The sequence below is a fragment of the Heterodontus francisci genome, chromosome 24 (assembly GCF_036365525.1).
Source record: "Heterodontus francisci isolate sHetFra1 chromosome 24, sHetFra1.hap1, whole genome shotgun sequence".
NCBI lineage: Eukaryota > Metazoa > Chordata > Chondrichthyes > Heterodontiformes > Heterodontidae > Heterodontus > Heterodontus francisci.
In genome coordinates, this window is record NC_090394.1 from 34,920,519 (window position 1) to 34,942,781 (window position 22,263).

The following is a 22,263-nucleotide window of genomic DNA, read 5'->3' on the forward strand; positions in this document are numbered from 1 at the left end:
GCAGGCCCTGGAATGCGCTTCCCCACCCCTTCACTTTCTGGGATCAACATCCATTATGGGTTGAATGTGTAAGGGAATGGTCCTTTGTCTACACAAGCACCGTCTGTTAATATGCAAATGTTTTTACAGCCACGGCTGATCTGTTCAACGTCATTTCCTCTCTCCAGCAACAGTTAAAAATCAATGTTCATATGACAAAACCAATGTACCTCATTCTTGGCAGGTGGGGACCTGCATGACAGGACCCTTTGACCCCATGGCTACTTACCTCTTCTGTCACCTCCAGCTAGGCTGCCTTGGTCAGGCAGGAGGGTCTCTTACCATCGCTGGGGAAAAGGACCTCCCGCCTTGCCTGCACAGCCTGGAGGGGAGTGAGCATGGTGGCATTGCTGAACCGTGGTGCCACCGTAGAGTGCCCCTCCGCCATCTTTGGTTTTTGCTCTGGTCCTTTAAATGCAAAGATGATTCCACAGTGTAACTGCTCTAACTTCTGGTTGCAAGGGTTTTCTTGCACATGTTTGAATCTAGGACTAGTGAGGAAATCTGTGCTGCTGTCCTGGTTTTTCATCTATGACAGATCAACACAGATACACAAGTTCACGTACACTATGCTTCTCTCAACAGCTGATGATAATTATTGATGTAATATTTCTAGTTTGCAATGCAGCTGGAATATCAATGTATTTTCCTGGTTCTTTAAGAAGTACTTTTAATTCCAGTTACTTGTCTTTTCACATAACAGTTAGCAGAGAAATGAATACAGATTCCAAATGCATATTAGTCTGCAGCTTTTCACGGTTAGGTGATTACAAGCCCATAGTATGTAGATATTCTTAAGTTATGCTATTATTTCTGTTGTGTATTTGCCTTTTATGATACAATTCAGTCACACATTCTGGTATGTGCAAAATTATTCACCCAGGTGCAGCACACCTACAAGAAGGAATGTTACACTTGTGTGGAAGAAGAGAGTCTCAACTGCACGAGACACTGGGACAAAGCAGAGTAAGTGTGTGACCAAGGTCACAGACCTGCAAGTTAACTCTGCTTCTCTCTCCATAGATGCTGTCAGACCTGCTCAGTTTCTCCAGAACTTTCTGCTTTGCTGCCAGATTGACAGCATCTCCACTCTTCAATAGTGAGATAAGTATTTATTTGGCAGCTGTCAGGAAGCAGATGCTGGGGCGCTTTAAATAGGGCCCCAACACCTGCTACACAGCTGAGCCAACGTCCATCACAGCGCTGGATGTTCCCCCTCTCCCCTCGTAATATTGGGGGGAGGGGGTAGCGGCTCGTCTGCATGATGCTAATGAGCCCGCCCGTAATATCGCAGGGGCTCAGCAATGGGCAATCCACATGGGCAGACCACCAACTTCAAAGCATGCTGCTGCGATTTGCGTTACACTCGTAAAATTCAGGCCAAATCTGGCCTTCACTCTGTCTCAGCACTTCACTCTGCATCTAATATTATGAACTCCATCAATCACAAGTAGGTAATAAATACAGACATCCTCAATAATTTATAGTAAATAGTGACTGACCAAAAAATAAATAGAGTCCTTATGCTTGGTAAATATAAAGACTCTTAGTAGTATATAAATAACAAATACAGACTCTGTTGTTTAATAAATACTGATCTGAATAATAACTTCTGAATGAAGACTAAACCAATAACAAATTCTATGCCCAAAGAAATATGCTTAAAGGTGGCCAAATAATAAATTCCTAGAGTAATAAATGGTAAACAATTAAATGATAAATATACTCCCTCAGTAATGAATAAATAATAAATGCTGATTCCCAAGAGTATGAATTAAATAATACACGTAAACATGCACAGTAATCACAAACAAATACAAATAACCTCTGTAATAAATAAATAAGAAATGTTGGCAGCCTCAATAATCATTCACAAATACAGATACCCTCAGTATTAAATTAATAATAAATACTGGTACTCTCAGTAATAAATAATAAATAGACATCCTCAATAATAAATGCAAAAATAATAAATAGATGCTTTCTTATACAAAATATGTAGAGGCAGTTTTACTGAAAATTACTGAGAGCCTCAGTTATTAATATATAATGTTTATAGATCTATAAATATATATTCCTTCGATAATATATAATCAATAGTGAGCATAGGCACTTGTAATAAATAAAACATATAGCCACTGTTAATAATAGATTCGTGAATAATTAATATGGATCCTTTGGAAATACATAGATAACAAATACAGGCACCTTTTGGGACTAATAAATAAAATAAATACCCTCAATAATATATTCTCCATTCTCCGTCAATAGTAAATGAATAAATAAGGATTACAGTCAGCCCAGTACTAAATAAGTAATAAATACAAATTCCAATGATAAAGAATAAATACAGAACCTTTGATAATTAATAACTGGTAGGCACAGAATTCCTCAGTAAGGAATATAGACACTTCCAGTAATACATAATAAATAGACACCTAAGTAACAAATAAATATTAATAGCGTTCACTGATATTAATTAAATATTAAATATACATAACTTCTGTGAAAAGTGATAAGTAAATCCTTACCACCTTTATCATCATTAATCAATAAAGAAAATATAGTTTCCTTCAATTGTCGATAAATAAATAACTATGGAATCCCTACATAAATAATACATAAAATACCTTCAGTAATAGATAAACAATGTACACAGACTCTGCAGATAAATAAACATCTCAATAACAAATATATAATAAATTAATAGTAAATATAAACACTGCTAGAAATAAATTATAAATACAGGTAATATACCCTCAGTACTAGAGAAACAATAAATGCATACTGTCTTAGTAATAAATAATAAATACACACACTTAACATTAAACAAATAATAAATATGCGTGCTCTCCATAATAAATAACAAATATAAGCACACTGATAATTAAATAAATTATAAATATCGATTCTCTGGACAATAAATAAAGAATAAATATAGGCACCCTCTACAATAAATAAATTAATTTATAAAAGCAAACAGAGAAACAATTAAATAAATAATTCAAACTCCCTAATGATAAAACACGCACCTATTATAATTGAAAGAATTGAAGTGTGCTTCCTAGATTGCTATGTTTCTAGTTCAATTAGAAAAGATGGATTGTTTGATGGGGGAGATCACATGGGGCAACTCATATGTTGTACAGAGCCTTGGTCACACCCCATGTGGAGGGTGATCTAATTGAGGTTTTTAAAATGATAAAGTGATTCAATCTGGTAGATATAGAGAAACTATTTCCTCTGGTGGGGGAATCCAGAACAAGGGAGCACAATCTTAAACTTAGAACTGAGACATTCAGGAGTGAAATTAGAACTCAGTTGCTCACACAAATAGTGGAAATCTGGAACTCACTCCCCAAAAGGTTGCATTAATTGAAAATTTCAAGATTCAGATCGACAGAATTTTATCAGATAGGATATCAAGGGATATGGATCAAAGACAGGTTGATTGAGCTGACATATAGATCAGCCATGATCTAATTGAATGGTGGAACAGGCTTGAAGGGCTGAATGCCCTGCTCCTGTTGCTAAGTAACTGGTGTGAAAGTAGGAGAACAATTGGGAAAGGATGACCATCACATAGATTCAGTGTGAAAATAGAAAAGGATAATGAACTGCACATGCCTGATGATAATGAAAAAGATAATCGACATTCCTGCACACACAATCTATTCCAGAGGCCAACAACTCTGTGTGGACCAAGGTGCTTCCTGGAACCTAACTCTGTGCCTCCATAATAGAAAGGGCAATAAAGTCATATTGAGCTTACGGTGTAGATTCACAGGGGTGATACCAGTGATAAGAACCAACAGTTGTGAGGAGAGATTTGAGATAGTGGGACTAAAAACACCCCAATAATAAATAAAGTAATAAATATAGACTTCCTCAATAATAAATAAATACTAAATACGGACTCACTCAGTAATAGGTAATAAATACAGACGGCATTGCAAAGAAATAAACTATATAGATTCCCTCACTATTAAAGAATGAATACAGACTGCTTCAATAATAACTATAAATATTAGCTCCCTCAACAATAAATAACTAATAAATGCAGAGTCCCTTGAAAATAAATAATAAATAAATACTCCCTTGACAATAGGTAAGAAATACAGACTCCCTCAACAATAAATAAATAATAATATAGTCTTTCACAATATCAAATGAATAATAAATGCAGACTGCTTTGATACGAACTGCAAAATAAATGTGGACACCCTCAATCATAAATCAATAATCAATACCAGCAGCCTCATTATTCAATATTGTAACTGCAGACACAGGAATAAATCAATAACCAATACTAACAGTTTTAGTAATCAATACTGCAAATAGTGTAATAAATCAATAATAAATGGAGGTACCCCCAAAATAAATAATCAATGCAAGCAGCAAGCCAGCATCCTCAGTGATAAATGATAAACTCGGGCACATCTGATAATAAAAAGTAATAAGTACAGATAATGTATTGGAATGTGTGATAATAAACAGAGACTCCATTCGCTATAAAAGAGATGTCCTCAAGAAGAATAAATATTAAATCAATACCCTCAATAATAAATAACTCATGCGGATACTCTCAGTGATAAAAAAAAGTAGCAAATACAGAGTCTATCAATAGTAAATAAAGGCACCCTTAATTGCAAATAATAAATGAAGCCATTTTCAATAGTTAATAAATAAATATGCAATCGACACCGTGGAGCTGATTTTGTAATGGAATGTACATTGTGTGGGTTGCAGTTGGAGTAATTGCAATGCCAGCCCAATGTAGCGAGTGAGAGGCAAAAATCATTTATTGTAGCGAGTGAGAGACCCAAATCATTTATTGTAGCGAGTGAGAGACCCAAATCATTTATTGTAGCGAGTGAGAGACCCAAATCATTTATTGTAGTGAGTGAGAGACCCAAATCATTTATTGTAGTGAGTGAGAGACCCAAATCATTTATTGTAGTGAGTGAGAGACCCAAATCATTTATTGTAGTGAGTGAGAGACCCAAATCATTTATTGTAGCGAGTGAGAGACCCAAATCATTTATTGTAGCGAGTGAGAGGCCCAAATCATTTATTGTAGCGAGTGAGAGACCCAAATCATTTATTGTAATGAGTGAGAGGCCCAAATCATTTATTGTAATGAGTGAGAGACCCAAATCATTTATTGTAGCGAGTGAGAGACCCAAATCATTTATTGTAGCGAGTGAGAGGCCTGAACCATTTATTGTAGCGAGTGAGAGGCCCAAATCATTTATTGTAGCGAGTGAGAGGCCCAAATCATTTATTGTAGCGAGTGAGAGACCCAAATCATTTATTGTAGTGAGTGAGAGACCCAAATCATTTATTGTAGTGAGTGAGAGGCCCAAATCATTTATTGTAGTGAGTGAGAGGCCCAAATCATTTATTGTAGCGAGTGAGAGACCCAAATCATTTATTGTAGTGAGTGAGAGACCCAAATCATTTATTGTAATGAGTGAGAGACCCAAATCATTTATTGTAGTGAGTGAGAGACCCGAACCATTTATTGTAGCGAGTGAGAGACCCAAATCATTTATTGTAGCGAGTGAGAGACCCAAATCATTTATTGTAATGAGTGAGAGACCCGAACCATTTATTGTAGTGAGTGAGAGACCCAAATCATTTATTGTAATGAGTGAGAGACCCGAACCATTTATTGTAGCGAGTGAGAGGCGCAAATCATTTATTGTAGCGAGTGAGAGACCCAAATCATTTATTGTAATGAGTGAGAGACCCGAACCATTTATTGTAGCGAGTGAGAGGCGCAAATCATTTATTGTAGTGAGTGAGAGACCCAAATCATTTATTGTAGTGAGTGAGAGATCCAAATCATTTATTGTAGCGAGTGAGAGACCCAAATCATTTATTGTAATGAGTGAGAGACCCGAACCATTTATTGTAGTGAGTGAGAGACCCAAATCATTTATTGTAATGAGTGAGAGACCCGAACCATTTATTGTAGCGAGTGAGAGGCGCAAATCATTTATTGTAGCGAGTGAGAGACCCAAATCATTTATTGTAATGAGTGAGAGACCCGAACCATTTATTGTAGCGAGTGAGAGGCGCAAATCATTTATTGTAGTGAGTGAGAGACCCAAATCATTTATTGTAGTCAGTGAGAGACCCAAATCATTTATTGTAGCGAGTGAGAGACCCAAATCATTTATTGTAGTGAGTGAGAGACCCAAATCATTTATTGTAGCGAGTGAGAGTCCCAAATCATTTATTGTAGCGAGTGAGAGACCCAAATCATTTATTGTAGCGAGTGAGAGACCCAAATCATTTATTGTAGCGAGTGAGAGACCCAAATCATTTATTGTAGCGAGTGAGAGGCGCAAATCATTTATTGTAGCGAGTGAGAGGCCCAAATCATTTATTGTAGCGAGTGAGAGGCCCAAATCATTAATGTAGCGAGTGAGAGGCCTGAATCATTTACTATAGCGAGTGAGAAGCCCAAATCATTTACTGTAGCGAGTGAGAGACCCAAATCATTTATTGTAGCGAGTGAGAGGCCCAAATCATTCATTGTAGCGAGTGAGAGGCCCAAATCATTTACTGTAGCGAGTGAGAGACCCAAATCATTTATTGTAGCGAGTGAGAGGCCCAAATCATTTACTGTAGCAAGTGAGAGGCCCAAATCATTTATTGTAGCGAGTGAGAGGCCCAAATCATTTATTGTAGCGAGTGAGAGACCCAAATCATTTATTGTAGCGAGTGAGAGGCCCAAATCATTTACTGTAGCGAGTGAGAGACCCAAATCATTTATTGTAGCGAGTGAGAGGCCCAAATCATTAATGTAGCGAGTGAGAGGCCTGAATCATTTACTATAGCGAGTGAGAGGCCCAAATCATTTATTGTAGCGAGTGAGAGGCCCAAATCATTTACTGTAGCGAGTGAGAGACCCAAATCATTTATTGTAGCGAGTGAGAGGCCCAAATCATTCATTGTAGCGAGTGAGAGGCCCAAATCATTTACTGTAGCGAGTGAGAGACCCAAATCATTTATTGTAGCGAGTGAGAGGCCCAAATCATTTACTGTAGCAAGTGAGAGGCCTAAATCATTTATTGTAGCGAGTGAGAGGCCCAAATCATTTATTGTAGCGAGTGAGAGACCCAAATCATTTATTGTAGCGAGTGAGAGGCCCAAATCATTTACTGTAGCGAGTGAGAGACCCAAATCATTTATTGTAGCGAGTGAGAGGCCCAAATCATTTACTGTAGCGAGTGAGAGGCCTGAATCATTTACTGTAGCGAGTGAGAGACCCTAATCATTTATTGTAGTGAGTGAGAGGCCCAAATCATTTATTGTAGCGAGTGAGAGACCCAAATCATTTATTGTAGCGAGTGAGAGGCCCAAATCATTTATTGTAGCGAGTGAGAGGCCCAAATCATTAATGTAGCGAGTGAGAGGCCTGAATCATTTACTATAGCGAGTGAGAGGCCCAAATCATTTACTGTAGCGAGTGAGAGACCCAAATCATTTATTGTAGTGAGTGAGAGGCCCAAATCATTTAATGTAGCGAGTGAGAGGCCCAAATCATTTATTGTAGCGAGTGAGAGGCCCAAATCATTTACTGTAGCGAATGAGAGGCCTGAATCATTTACTGTAGCGAGTGAGAGACCCTAATCATTTATTGTAGTGAGTGAGAGGCCCAAATCATTTATTGTAGTGAGTGAGAGACCCTAATCATTTATTGTAGTGAGTGAGAGACCCTAATCATTTATTGTAGTGAGTGAGAGACCCAAATCATTTATTGTAGTGAGTGAGAGGCCCAAATCATTTATTGTAGTGAGTGAGAGACCCTAATCATTTATTGTAGCGAGTGAGAGACCCAAATCATTTATTGTAGTGAGTGAGAGGCCCAAATCATTTAATGTAGCGAGTGAGAGGCCCGAACCATCTTGCTGGGCAGGACTCATTAGCAGGGAGGTGGGGAACTATCAGCACTAATAAAAAGAAAGAACTTGCATTTATATAGAACCTTTCATGACCTCAGAATGTCCCAAGGCAACGTACAGCTGATGAAGTACTTTTGAAGTGTTATCACTGTTATAATGTAGGAAAAGCAGCAAACAATTTGCACACAGTAAACTCCCAATACATGAATGAAATAAACGACCACTAAATCTGTATTTTTTTTAGTGATGTTGGCTGAGAGATAAAAATTAATCAGGACACTGGAAGAACTCTTCTGCTCTTCTTCAAAATAGCTCCACAGATTCTTTTATGTCCATCTGAGACTATAAGGACTCTTGGTATAACATCACATCCGAAAGACAGCACCCCTGGCAGCTATAACTAATAATGTATAACCAAAATTTTATATAAAAATAAAAACAGAATGTATGACTTTAAAATGAGGATTCTGATATGTCTGTGTGCTCTGGTCCAATTGTTCCAATCCACTAACTTGCTGCACCAGAACAGTCTACTCAGACTTGGTTCACAACTGCAATGCCACGGGACGTTGACCAGTAGACTCCATTGGTATTAAATATAGAATGCATTCTGTTTCGCTCAGCAATAAATGGATAATTAAAACAGACAGCCTCTATCATAAGAAAATTATAAGCAGAGTCCCTCAGTAATAAATAGATACAGAGTCCCTCAGTAATAGACAAAAAATACAGAATGCTCCAGTAATAAACTATAGACACAGGTGCCCTCTGTAATGAACAATAGATAGACTCCCAGTAATAGACAATAGATAGAGACTCCCTCAGTAATAAGCAAATGCGACAGTCCTCCTGAGTGATTATCAATAGATACAGAATCCCTGTAATAAACAATAGATACACACAGACTCTCAGGAATAAACAACAAATTGGGACTCGGAGAGTACTAATCAATGGATATAGCCTGCCTCAATATTAACTAAAAGAAAATAGCCGGAGACTCCTTTAATAATAAACAATAAATACAAACTCTCTCAGTAATACACAAAGATATAAACTCCCTCAGTAATAAACAATAAATACAAACTCCCTCAGTAATAAACAATAGATACAAACTCCTTCAGTAATAAACAATAGATACAAACTCCCTCAGTAATAAACAATAGATACAAACTCCCTCAGTAATAAACAATAGATACAAACTCCTTCAGTAATAAACAATAGATACAGATTCTCTCGAATAAACAATTGCTACAGACTGCCTCAATAATAAGCACCAAATGCAGACACCTCCTGTAATAAATACATAAAACTCCCTCAGTAATAAGAAATAGGTAAAGCCTCACTCAGTGGAAAAACAGAACCTACAGACTCCCAGTAATAAACAATAGATGGACTAGAATTTTACAGGGCTGTTTTGAATGGGTTCAGAGGAGGGTTGGGTGAGGGAGCAGGTGTGTGTAAAATCAGAACAGAAGTCACTGGACCGGAAACCCAACGTCTTCACGTTTCCACTTTTTATCACCTGCGGCCGATGCGAAAGGTGAATTTCACACATACATGCAACAGGAAGGTAATTAAGCCACTTAACTGGCCAACTGACTGCAATTTACGGCATATTTTGAATTTTACTAATGACAAAGGGGACCCAGAGCCTCACCTGGTTAAAGCAAGCAGCAGCTCTCAATGCTTGCTCTCTCTGGCAGTTATTGAAAGTGTCAGTGTGCTGTGCCAGGAAGTGTGGAGCAGCAGGGGCACTGGCAACCAAAGGCGGGGTGGGGTGGCGGTGGTGGTTAAAGGTACCAGCACTGCGGAGGCGTACTGCCAGGGTGCCATTGGGGCAGTGATACGTATTGAAAAGAAATGAGTGAGGGAAGGCTTGGGACGGTGGTGGGGAGTGTGTTTGGATAGAAGGCTTTGCACTAGGAGAGAGGCCACCTGCCATGGGCCTCATCCACCCAGGCTTCGGGGATCCTGTTGGGGAGGAGGAGCAGCAGAGAAGGAGGGAGGTCCAGGCACCGGCAATAGCACATCACCCATGATCATCAAGTGCAGCAAGTTGCTCTTAAATTTTTCTACGCATGATCCTATGTGGTTCTCCCCCCTGCACTGTCTGCTGAGGTGGAGGCAGGCTGCTGACCTTGCTACCTGTGGTGTGGGATAACCTTGGCGGCTGTCCTCTGTCGTCGTGACTACTTGAGGCGCCGCTGTCACTGGAGGAGAGGGTGAGGAACCTCTGTCCACACCAGGAGCAACCTGAGAGGGCCTCCAGATGCAGAAGGTAGCTGCTTCCTCCTCCTTTGCAAGGCACACTTGTATCTCCCTGCTGCCCTGAGATACATGAGGACCTGGTGGAGACTCCAGATGCCTTGTCCCCCTTTTGCCTTGCCACTGGAGCATGGAGCTCATGGACAAGGCAATGGCATGCAGGTCTGCGTGCATCCACTAAATGGTCTGCTGGACCAGACTCTCCATGTGATTGTCAATATCTCCATGGAGGAAGCCATGCGTGCACATGCCAGAGATATGGCAGCACTCATGGCCTGCATGGACTCCTCCATCATCCACACATGGATGCACATAGCCTCTGGCAGCTCTTCCGGATGTTCCCTTACCTCTCGCTGTAGCTGCAGCAATTGCTGTGATGCTGACAACTGGAGAGGGACGTCATCAGCCTGGGGCTCAACATCGGCCTGGCATCCCACATTCTTTTGACTATCAATAGCCATGGCTGTCACAGACTCTGTCAGCTGCTCGGGAGTGTCTGTGCTGTGCGCACTAGGTTGTGTGCCCAATTTGAAGCACGAGTGGATTCCCACCCACGTGAGAGTTTCTGTGCTGATGGAGGGTGCAGGGGAATGACATGACAGTGCACCCTCTGAGGATCCCTCTTCCTCCTCAGAGGCAGCCAGCTGGCTCCCGGACTCTCCAGCTGTTTGGTCTTTGTCACAACCCTAACCTGTTTGAGAGAACAGATACATTGAAGGGTTAAGGGGTTCCCATTGCGTCATTAAAACTATCTCTACAGTAGAGCTCCATTTGTCCAATGGTGGACACATGAGCACTATGTCTCGAGTGTGCCAGATGCTCCCTTGTACCCCTGCATTTGTTCACTTGCTCTCTTGCATTGACAGTCCTGCTTTGCCATCAGCGATAGAGGAGCCAGCCAGTTGCCCTGCCAGTTCCAAGGCTGCCTCCTCCATGGGAATCAGGATGGACAAATATGGTAACCCGTCGGATTGTCTTGACCCTTTCCTTTGTGCTATGTACTCTCTTCTCTTGTAAGAACAAAGATGAACACTGTTAGTTTCCTTACAGAGACAAGCAAAATACCTATGCTTATGTCAAGCCACCGATCTATGGTGGGGCACACGAATGCCTCCTGTTTGCAGTGGTTCTCAAGGCAGATTGTAGGGGTCAGCAATGACTTACGGGCGCCTCTCACTGAGATGCAGCCATGCCTCTGGCAGCAAATGCTTCTGCCTAGCTCTATTCCACCGACTGGCTGGTCAATCCCTGTCCACCAAACACACCTTCTCGCATTGCCACATGCAAGGCCCAGAAGGAAATGAGATATGGAGTCCTCATCTTGACAGACTGAATAATGTCATTGCCACGCTTATGGCACTGTATCCAGGTTCATGGGTGACCCCACAAGTGCTGAGCTCCTCTGCTATCTCCATCCAGGCTTTTTTGGCCAGGCAGGCCGGGTCTCCTCCTCCCATCCCAGAGGAAGAGGACCTCCTGCCTTTCCCTTGAAGTCTGGAAGAGAGCTTGCAAGGAGGCATTGCTGAACCAGGGGGCCACCCGGTGTCTTCCTTCTGCCATTGTGGCTGCAAGTTTCCATTCAATTTTCTGACTTCCGAACAGGCAGTCACCAGTGGTTGGCAGACACTCAGTAGGACCTGGAAGGCAGTCTATAGGGCTTGGGAGGCAGTCAGTACTAAACGCAGGGCTTGCAGCCCTTTAAATATGGCACCAGCATCTGGCACGGCATTAGCTAACACTGCCTCCACTGAGGCAGTCTGTATGTATAGTTTATTATTGAGGGCATCTCTAGGCCGCAGGTCCTGACATCAGGACCGGAAGCGGGTGCCACTTCAGTTCGAACGTTGAGTGGTCATCCGCATGCAATCTTACAGCAACCAGCCACTGTTCACTCACAGTACATGGTGGGAAGTGAGGCATAGTAATAAACAATAGATACAGGCTCTTACTAATAAACAAGAGTTAATTGTCCCAGGCAATGACCATCTCCAACAAGAAAGAATCTAGCCATCGCCCCTTGACATTCAACATCGCTGAATCCCCCACTAGCATCATCATGGGGGTTACCATTGACCAGAAACTTAACTGAACCAGCCATATAAATACTGTGGCTACAAGAGCAGGTCAGAGGCTGGGAATTCTGCAATGAGTAACTCATCTCCTGACTCCCCAAAGCCTGTTCACGATCTACAAGGCACAAGTTAGGGGTGTGATGGAATACTCTCCACTTGCCTGGATGGATGCAGCTCCAACAACACTCACAAATCTTGGCATCATCCAGGACAAAGCAGCCCACTTGAATGGCACCCCATCCACCACTTTAAACATCCACCCCTCCACCACCTGCGCACAGTGGCAGCAGTGTGTATGATATACAAGATGCACTGGAGCAACTCACCAGACCCGCTTCGCCAGCACCTTCCAAACCAGCGACCCCTACCACCTAGCAGGATAAGGGCAGCAGATGGATGGGAACATCACAAATTGCAATTTCCCCTCCAACCTACACACCATCCTGACTTGGAGCTATATCACCGTTCCTTCACTGTCGCTAGGTCAAAATCCTGGAACTCCCTCCCTAACAGCATTGTGGATGTACCCACACCACATGGACTGCAGCAGTTCAAGAAGGCAACTCACCAACACCTTCTCATTGGTAATTAGGGATGGGCAATAAATTCTGGCCTTGATAGTGATGCTCACCTCCCAAGAACAAATAAATAAAAGATACAGACTCCCTCAATAAAAGACAGCAGCTACATACTCCCAGTAGTAAACAATAAATATAGACTCACTCAGTTATAAACAATTGATGAAGACTCCTTCAGTATCAAAGGATTGATACAGACGCCTCCAGTAATAAAGAATGCCTACAGACTCCTTCAGTAATTATCAATCATATACAAACTCCCAGTAGTAAACAATAGACACAGACACCCTGAGTAATGTACAATATTGGCAATAATGATAGGGGTTTCTATAGTTAGGGGACCAGACAGGCATATCTATGGCCACAAACGTGAATCCAGGAGATGGTTTGGGCACAGTCGAGGTACATTCCCATGACGGGGAGAAGTAGGGCAAACAAAGCCAGAGCTTGCTGAATGGCTGAAAGAGATAAGGTGAAGCAGAAAAAGAGTGCATATGACAGATGTCAGATTGATAATACAAGTGAGAACCAGGTTGGATAAAGAAATTTTGGAGGGGAAGTGAAAAACAAGTGAAGCAAAGAGAGAGTATGAGAAGAGTCTGGCAGCTAAAATAAAAGGGAATCCAAAAGTCTTCTATATGCATATAAATAGTAAAAGTGCAGTAAAAGGAGGAGTGGGGTCATTTAGGCACCAAAAAGGAGATTTATACATGGAGGCAGAGGGCATGGCTGAGGTACTAACTGAGTACTTTGCATCTGTCTTTACCAAAGGAAGAAGAAGCTGCCAAAGCCATAGTGAAAGAGGAGGTAGTTGAGACACTGGATGGGCTACAAATTGATAAAGAGGAGTTATTAGAAAGGCTGACTGTACTTAAAGCTGCTAAGTCACCAGGACCGGATTAGGTACATCCGAGGATACTAAGGGAAGTAAGGGTAGAAATTGCGGAGGTACTGGCCATAATCTTCCTATCCTCCTTAGATACAGGGGTGTTCAAAACAGGTTGTAAGGATAAGCCCAGCAACCACAGGCCAGTCAGTTTAACCTTGGTGGTGGGAAAGCTTTTAGAAACGACAATCCGGAACAAAATTAACAGTCACTTGGACAAATATGGATTATTTAAGGAAAGTCAGCACAGATTTGTTAACAGCAGAAATCGTGTTTAACTAACTTGATTGAGTTTTTTGATGAGGTAATAGAGAGGGTTGATGAGGGTAATGCAGATGATGTGGTCTACCCGGACTGCCAAAAGGCATTTGATCGCGTGCCACATAACAGGCTGGTCAGCAAAGTTAAAGCTGATGCACATAAGAAATAGGAACCCATTGAGCCTGCTCTGTCATTCAATATGATCATAGCTGATCTTCTGCCTCAATTCCACTTTCCTGTCTTCTCCCATTTCCCTTGATTTCCTGAGAGACCAAAAATCTGTCTATCTCAGCCTTAAATATATTCAACGATGCAGCATCCACAACCCACTGGGATAGAGAATCCTGGGGCTGAATTTTACCGGCCTCTCAATGCTGCGGATCGCGGCGCAGGGACTGGTAAAATTCTGCAGGAAGAGGCCCGCCTCGACCCACGACGTCGAGAAGGGCCCGCCGCAAATTACCGGTGGCGGTGGCACCCCTATTAGAATATGTTAAATGCTACTTACCTCTGCAGATTATGCAGCCCACCACCTCTCCATGAACACTTCCGGATTTTTCGCAGAAGAGGCGGCCATCACGTGCCATCCCATTCACGATTTGAAAAGCCGGCGGGTCCTCAGAGACAGAAGTTGTCACCAACGAAGGTAAGTTCTGTTATTCAGGGGTCTCACTCTGCATATGGAAAGGAGGAGGGAGGGAGGGATACTCAGGGGTCTCACTCTGCATACTGGAAGGGATGAGGGAGGGGGTCTGGGATTACTGGAGGGAAAGCTCTGCAGGCATAAAGGGACATACTGTGTCCCATCCCTCCATTAACAGTGTACGCTCTGCATTTATTCGTGTTTGTGAAGGAGCAATGGTACTCTAGTCACCCTGTGTGTGGGGAGGGTGCCAGAAAGGGTAGGAGCATTAAGGTTATATGGATGGTGGGGGCAATCGATTCAGCTGGTAGGATCTTGATGTGGTCATGCTGTGCCACTCAGTGTTGGCCAAGATGGGCAATGCCATGCCACACCACATAGTTGATCCAGGAAAGCAACTGATGTACCCGTCAACATCAATCCCTGCCCTGTTAGGAACCTTCGAATAAAGAAGGATTCAACTTTATTTATCACATGGAAGTAGGTATGGCTCATCTTACATTGTGTGATCTCTGCACGTGAGGATCAGTATGTGCCAGAGGCAAAATCAACAGGTAGGTGTGATACACGTAGAGGCCCCCGGTCGTGAGCAGCAGCCCCCAAGGGGAGCTCGCCATTGCAATTGCTGTGTATCTACAGGCCCCACATGACATGCCATCGGACGTCAGAGCACCAATGTCAGAGGCAATTGCGCATATAGAGAGGGCGGTGACACGTCTCTGTGCCCTGCTCAAGGATGACCTGCAGCCCATGGGCTCCGGTGGACATCCCATGCCTTTGTTCCTCATAGTGGGAGCGGTTCTCAAGCCTGACACCAATGCAGCTTTTCAGGGGCCCACCAGAGACCTTTGTGGGGTCACACAGTCAGCAGTGCACCACTGCATCAGGGAGGTCACCGATGCCCTGCACCGGAGGGCCAGTGAGGATGTCCGCTTCAGGACGGACTCTCACAGCCAGGCTCAGAGGGCCATTGGTTCTGTTACCATTGCCAGAGAACCATAGGTTGTAATGTTCATAGACTGCACTCATGTGGCCATCAGGCCTGCTGCCAGGCTACCACCTGCAGACGTCACCATTAAAGGAGCCCTCTCAATCTAGGTGAAGCTGGTATGTGATCACCACAGATGCTTGCAGTGAATGTGTGACCACTTCTCAGGCAGCTGCCATGACACCTGGGCCCTGCACCAGTGCCAGCTGCCACCGCTGCTCACTGAACTAGCTCAGATGGAGGGGTAGTTTCTTGGAGATAAGGGCTATCCCTTCCAGGCATGGCTCCAGACACCACTGCTGCAGTGGAGAGATACGATGCCAGCCTCTGAGCTACAAGAGCCACCATTGAACAGGAGATCGGCATGCTGGAAGAGCGCTTCCATTGCCTGGATGGTTAGGTTGATGCCCTGGACAAAAAGGCCAGCTCCTTTCTTTGCTGCTCTGCACAACTACGCACCCAATAGGGACCAGGCCTGGCATGATGAGAAGAGATGTCAACAGGATTCCTCCTCAGACTATGAGGATTCTGATGACCTACAACATGAAAGACGCATGGGAGGGCAAATAGCTAGCTCCCTCTCATGGTTTACACAGGGATGCTGCAGATGTGGACTGGTCCACAGCAGGTGAGCGAGGGTGATGTGTGGCTTGCAGAGCTCATGTTGGTTCCATGGAGCAGACAGCTTTGTCTGATAAGCTACTGCAGTACATCCCTAGCTCACTGCTAGCCCTGCGTGCAGAGCCTGGGTGCCAACTGAGCCAATGTCCATGTCACTGCATCCGTGGAGATGCTCATGAGTAATGGTGGCATGGCAATTATGTTATTGCATACGTTGGCTCTTCTGAAGGTCCAACGGTGCAAAGGGATGTGACATTGGCACTACATGCTGGCACACATCATTCGCACAGAGAAAAGGACACACATGTTGGTGAGGAACATTTAGTGAAAGACATATTTACATTGTTGTGACACCCGTGCATTCCCAATTGTGTCAGTGTGTTCTCTGTAAACCTCTGTAATACCTTATGGTCTATTTAAGTCTCACATCCTGGAATGTGCAAATTTAAGATTATTCACCCAGGTGCAGCACGCCTACAAGAAGGAATGTTACATTTGAGTGGAAGAAGAGGATCGCAACTTCACAGGACACTGAGATACAGCAGGGTAAGTATGTGCAGCAAAGCGGAAAGTGCTGGGGTAACTCAGCAGGTCAGGCAGCATCGGTGGAGAGAGAAGCAGAGTTAACTTTCATGTCTGTGAACTTGGACAACTTAACTCTGCTTCTCTCTCCACCGATGCTGCCTGACCTGCTGGACTTCTGCAACACTTTCTGCTTTGCTGCCAGATTGACAGCAGCCCCACTCTTCAGCAGTCTACTAAGTATTTCTTTGACAGTTGTCAGGAAGCAGGTGCTGGGGCGTTTAAAATAGGGCCCCAGCACCTGCTGCACAGCTGTCAAAAGGTCCCTCACCGCTTTGAATGTCCCGCCTCTTCCCACGTAATATGAGGAGGGCGGCTCGGTGCCATTATGCGAATGAGCCCCCGCGCGTATTATCACTGGGGCTCTGTGGCGGCCATTAAATTTGGGCACCCGGCTGAATTTAAAGGGCATTGCCGTGCAGCACGCACCCGAGTAAAATTCAGCCCCCAAAGATTCACAACGTTTTGAGTGAAGAAATTTCTCCTCATCTCAGTCCTAATTGATCATCATCTTATCCTGAGACTGTGCCCCTGTGTTCCAGGTTCCCCAGCCAGGGAAACAGCCTCTCAGTGTCTACCCTATCAAGCCCCTTCAGAATCTTGTGTGTTTCAATGAGATCACCTCTCATTCTTCTAAACTCCAGAGAGTATAGATCCAATTTACTCAGCCTCTCATCATAGGACAACCCTCTCATCCCAGGAACCAATCTACTGAACATTCGTTGTATTGGCTCCAATGTAAGCATATCCTTCCCGAAATACAGAGACCAAAACTGCACACAGTACTTCAGGTGTGGTTTCACCAAAGCCCTGTAAAATTGTAGCAAGTCTTCCTTATTCCTGCACTCCAATCCCCTTGCAGCAAAGGCCTTCATGCCTTTTGCCTTCCTAATTAGGCGGCACAGTGGCACAGTGGTTAGCACCGCAGCCTCACAGCTCCAGCGACTCGGGTTCAATTCTGGGTACTGCCTGTGCGGAGTTTGCAGGTTCTCCCCGTGACAGTGTGGGTTTCCTCCGGATGCTCCGGTTTCCTTCCATTGCCAAAGACTTGTAGGTTGATAGGTAAATTGGCCATTATAAATTGCCCCTAGTATAGGTAGGTGGTAGGGGAATATAGGGACAGGTGGGGATGTGGTAGGAATATGGGATTAGTGTAGGATTAGTATAAATGGGTGGTTGATGGTCGGCACAGACTCGGTGTGCCGAAGGGCCTGTTTCAGTGCTGTATCTCTAAATAAAAAATAAATAAATAAATGTCTTGCTCTACCTGCATGCTAACTGTCTGTGTTCTTTCCACAAGTGCATTCAAGTCTTTCTGAACATCAAGATTTAGAAGTCTTTGAAAAAATATTCTGCTTTTCTGTTCTTAATACCAAAGTGAATAGTCTCACACTTCCTCACATTATACTCCATCTACCATCTTGCTGCCCATTCACTTAACCTGTTGATATCTCTTTGCAGCTTCTTTGTGTCCTCCTCACAGCTTATATTCCCACCTAACTTTGTATTGTCAGCAAACGTAGATACGTTACTCTCAGTCTCTTCATCTAAGTCATTAATATAGATTGTAAATAGCTGAGGCTCCAGCAAGATCCTTGCTGCACTCTACTCGTTACAGCCTGCCAACTTGAAAATGTCCCTTTTATCTCTACTCTCTGCTTACGGTCTATTAATCAATCCTTTATTCATGTTAATATATTGCCATCAACTCCTTGAACCCTTATTTTGCATATTAACCTTTTGTGCGGCACCTAATTGAATGGCTTTTGGAAATCCAAGTATACTACATCTACTAGTTCCCCTTTATCCACCCTACTAGTTACATTCTTAAAATACTCTAATAAATTTGTCAACCATGACTTCCCTTTCATAAAACCAGGTTGGCTTTGTCAAATCATACTATGATTTTCTAAATGCAATGTTAACACTTCCTTAATAATAGATTCCAGCATTTTCCCGATGACTGACGTCAGGTTATCTAGCCTGTATGACAATATGAAAGGCACAATTCAACATGGTGGCTCCTCATCAGACCCCTTTCCTATCCTGAGTGGCGTGAAACAGGGCTGTGTTCTCGCACCCACACTTATTGGGATTTTCTTCTCCCTGCTGCTCTCACATGCGTTCAAGTCTTCTGAAGAAGGAATTTTCCTTCACACAAGATCAGGGGGCAGGTTGTTCAACCTTGCCCGTCTAAGAGCGAAGTCCAAAGTACGGAAAGTCCTCATCAGGGAACTCCTTCTTTGCTGACGATGCTGCTTTAACATCTCACACTGAAGAGTGCCTGCAGAGTCTCATCGACAGGTTTGCGGCTGCCTGTAATGAATTTGGCCTAACCATCAGCCTCAAGAAAACGAACATCATGGGGCAGGACATCAGAAATGCTCCATCCATCAATATTGGCGACCACGCTCTGGAAGTGGTTCAAGAGTTCACCTACCTAGGCTCAACTATCACCAGTAACCTGTCTCTAGATGCAGAAATCAACAAGCGCATGGGAAAGGCTTCTACTGCTATGTCCAGACTGGCCAAGTGAGTGTGGGAAAATGGCGCACTGACACGGAACACAAAAGTCCGAGTGTATCAAGCCTGTGTCCTCAGTACCTTGCTCTATGGCAGCGAGGCCTAGACAATGTATGTCAGCCAAGAGTGACGTCTCAATTCATTCCATCTTCGCTGCCTCCGGAGAATCCTTGGCATCAGGTGGCAGGACCGTATCTCCAACACAGAAGTCCTCAAGGCGGCCAACATCCCCAGCTTATACACACTACTGAGTCAGCGGCGCTTGAGATGGCTTGGCCATGTGAGCAGCATGGAAGATGGCAGGATCCCCAAAGACACATTGTACAGCGAGCTCGCCACTTGTATCAGACCCACCGGCCGTCCATGTCTCCGCTTTAAAGACGTCTGCAAACGCGACACGAAGTCCTGTGACATTGATCACAAGTCGTGGGAGTCAGTTGCCAGCGTTCGCCAGAGCTGGCGGGCAGCCATAAAGGTGGGGCTAAAGTGTGGCGAGTCGAAGAGACTTAGCAGTTGGCAGGAAAAAAGACAGAGGCGCAAGGAGAGAGCCAACTGTGTAACAGCCCCGACAAACAAATTTTTCTGCAGCACCTGTGGAAGAGTCTGTCACTCTAGAATTGGCCTTTATAGCCACTCCAGGCGCTGCTCCACACACCACTGACCACCTCCGGGCGCTTACCCATTGTCTCTCGAGACAAGGAGGCCAAAGAAGAGTTCCCTGCTTTCTCTCTCCCTTTTTTATTGCATAGTAAAGTTATATTTGCCAACTTCCAATCAGCTGGGAGTGTTCTAGAATCTAAGGAATTTTGGAAAATCATGACAAGTGCATCCACTATCTTTGCAGCTACCTCTCTTTGTACTCCAGATGCAGGCCATCAGATCCTTGGGATTTGTCAGCTTTTAGTCCCTTAAGCTTCTCCAAAACTTTTTCTCTACTGATATTAATCACCTTAAGTTTCTCACTCTTATTAGCCCCATAGTTACCCTCTATTTCTGGTATGGAACTTGTGTCTTCTACTGTGAAGACAGACACAAAGTATTTGTTCAATGTCTCTGCTATTTCCCCGTTCCCCATGATGATTTCTCTGCATCTGCCTCTAGGGACCAACTTTTATTTTAGCTACTCCTTTTTATGTACTTGTAAAAACCCTTACAATCAATTTTTATATTCCTGGCTAGTTTACTCTTGTATTCTATTTTTCTCCTTTTTATCAACTTTTTGGTTGCCCTTTACTGGTTTCTAAAACACTCCCAATCTTCAGGCTTGCCACTATTCTTTGCAACATTATAAGCCTCTTCTTTTAATCTAATACTATCCTTAATTTCCCATGTAAACCATAGATGGATCTTTCATGTTGAGTTAAGGCAGAGAAATGATACATTTTAGGAGGAAGATGAGGACAGACAAGCTAAAATAAAGCATAAATTCTAAAAGGGGTGCAGGAGCAGAACAACCTGGGAGTATATGTGCACAAATCATTGAAGGTGTCAGGGCAGGTTGAGAATGTGGTTAATAAGGTATATTGGGACCCTGGGCTTTATAAACAGAGGCATAGAATACAATAGCAAGAAGGTTATGGTGAACATTTATAAAAGACTGGTTCTGCCTCAAGTGAAGAATTGTGTCCAATTTTGGGCACCACACTTTAGGAAAATTGTAAAGGCATTAGAGAGGGTGCAGAAAAGATTCATAAGAATAGTTCCAGGGATGAGGGACTTTAGTCAAAAGGATAGATTGGAGAAGCTGGGGCTGGTTTTCTTTAGAGAAGAGAAGGCTGAGAGGAGATTTGATACAGCTGTTCAAAATCATGAGGGGTCTGGACAGAGTAGAGAGAGAGAAACTGTTCCCACTGGCGGCAAAGTCAAGAACCAGAGGCCACCGATTTAAACTGAATGGCAAAAGAAGCAAAACTGACATCAGGAAAGACTTTTTTACGCTGTGAGTGGTTAAGATCTGGAATGCCTGAGAGTGTGGTGGAGGTAGATTCAATGTTGGCTTTCAAAAGGGTATTAGATAAACACCTGAAGAGAAAGAAAATTGCAGGGCTAAGGGGAAAAGGCAGGGGAATTCGACTAGCTGAGTTCCTCATGCAGAGAGTTGGCATGGACATAATGGGGTGAATGGGCTCCTTCTGTGCTGTAACTGTTCTATGATTCTAAGCCTAGGTATGTCCTGTCCACAAAAAGCAGGACAAATCCCAATCGGCCAATTAATGCCCCATCAGTCCACTCTCGATCAGCAGCATCGTGATGGAAGGTATCGTCAACAGTGCTGTCAAGTGGCACTTACACAGCAATCACCTGCTCAGTTTGGGTTCTGCCAGGGCCACTCGGCTCCAGACCTCATTACAGCCTTGATCCAAACATGGACAAAAGAGCTGAATTCAAGTGAGGAGGTGAAAGCGACTGCCCTTGACATCAAGGTAGCATTTGACTGAGTGTAACATCAAGGAGCCCTAGCAAATTTGAAGTCAATGTGAATTGGGGGGAAACTCTCCACTGGTTGGAGTCATACCTAGCATAAAGGAAGATGGTTGTGGTTGTTGGAGGCCAATCATCTCAGCCCCAGGACAGTACTGCAGGAGTTCCTCAGGGTAGTGTCCTAAGGTCATAAGGTCATAAGAACTAGGAGCAGGAGTAGGCAATTCAGCTCCTCGAGCCTGCTCCGCTATTCAATACGATCATGGCTGATCTCATCTCAGCCTCAACTCCACTTTCCTGCCCGTTCTCCATAAACCTTGAGCCCTTTACTAATTAAAAATCTGTCTATCTCCTCCTTAAATTTACTCAACGTCCCGGCATCCACCGCACTCTGGAGTAGTGAATTCCACAGACTTTGAGAGAAATAATTTCTCCTCATCTCTGTTTTCAATCTGCTACCCCTTATCC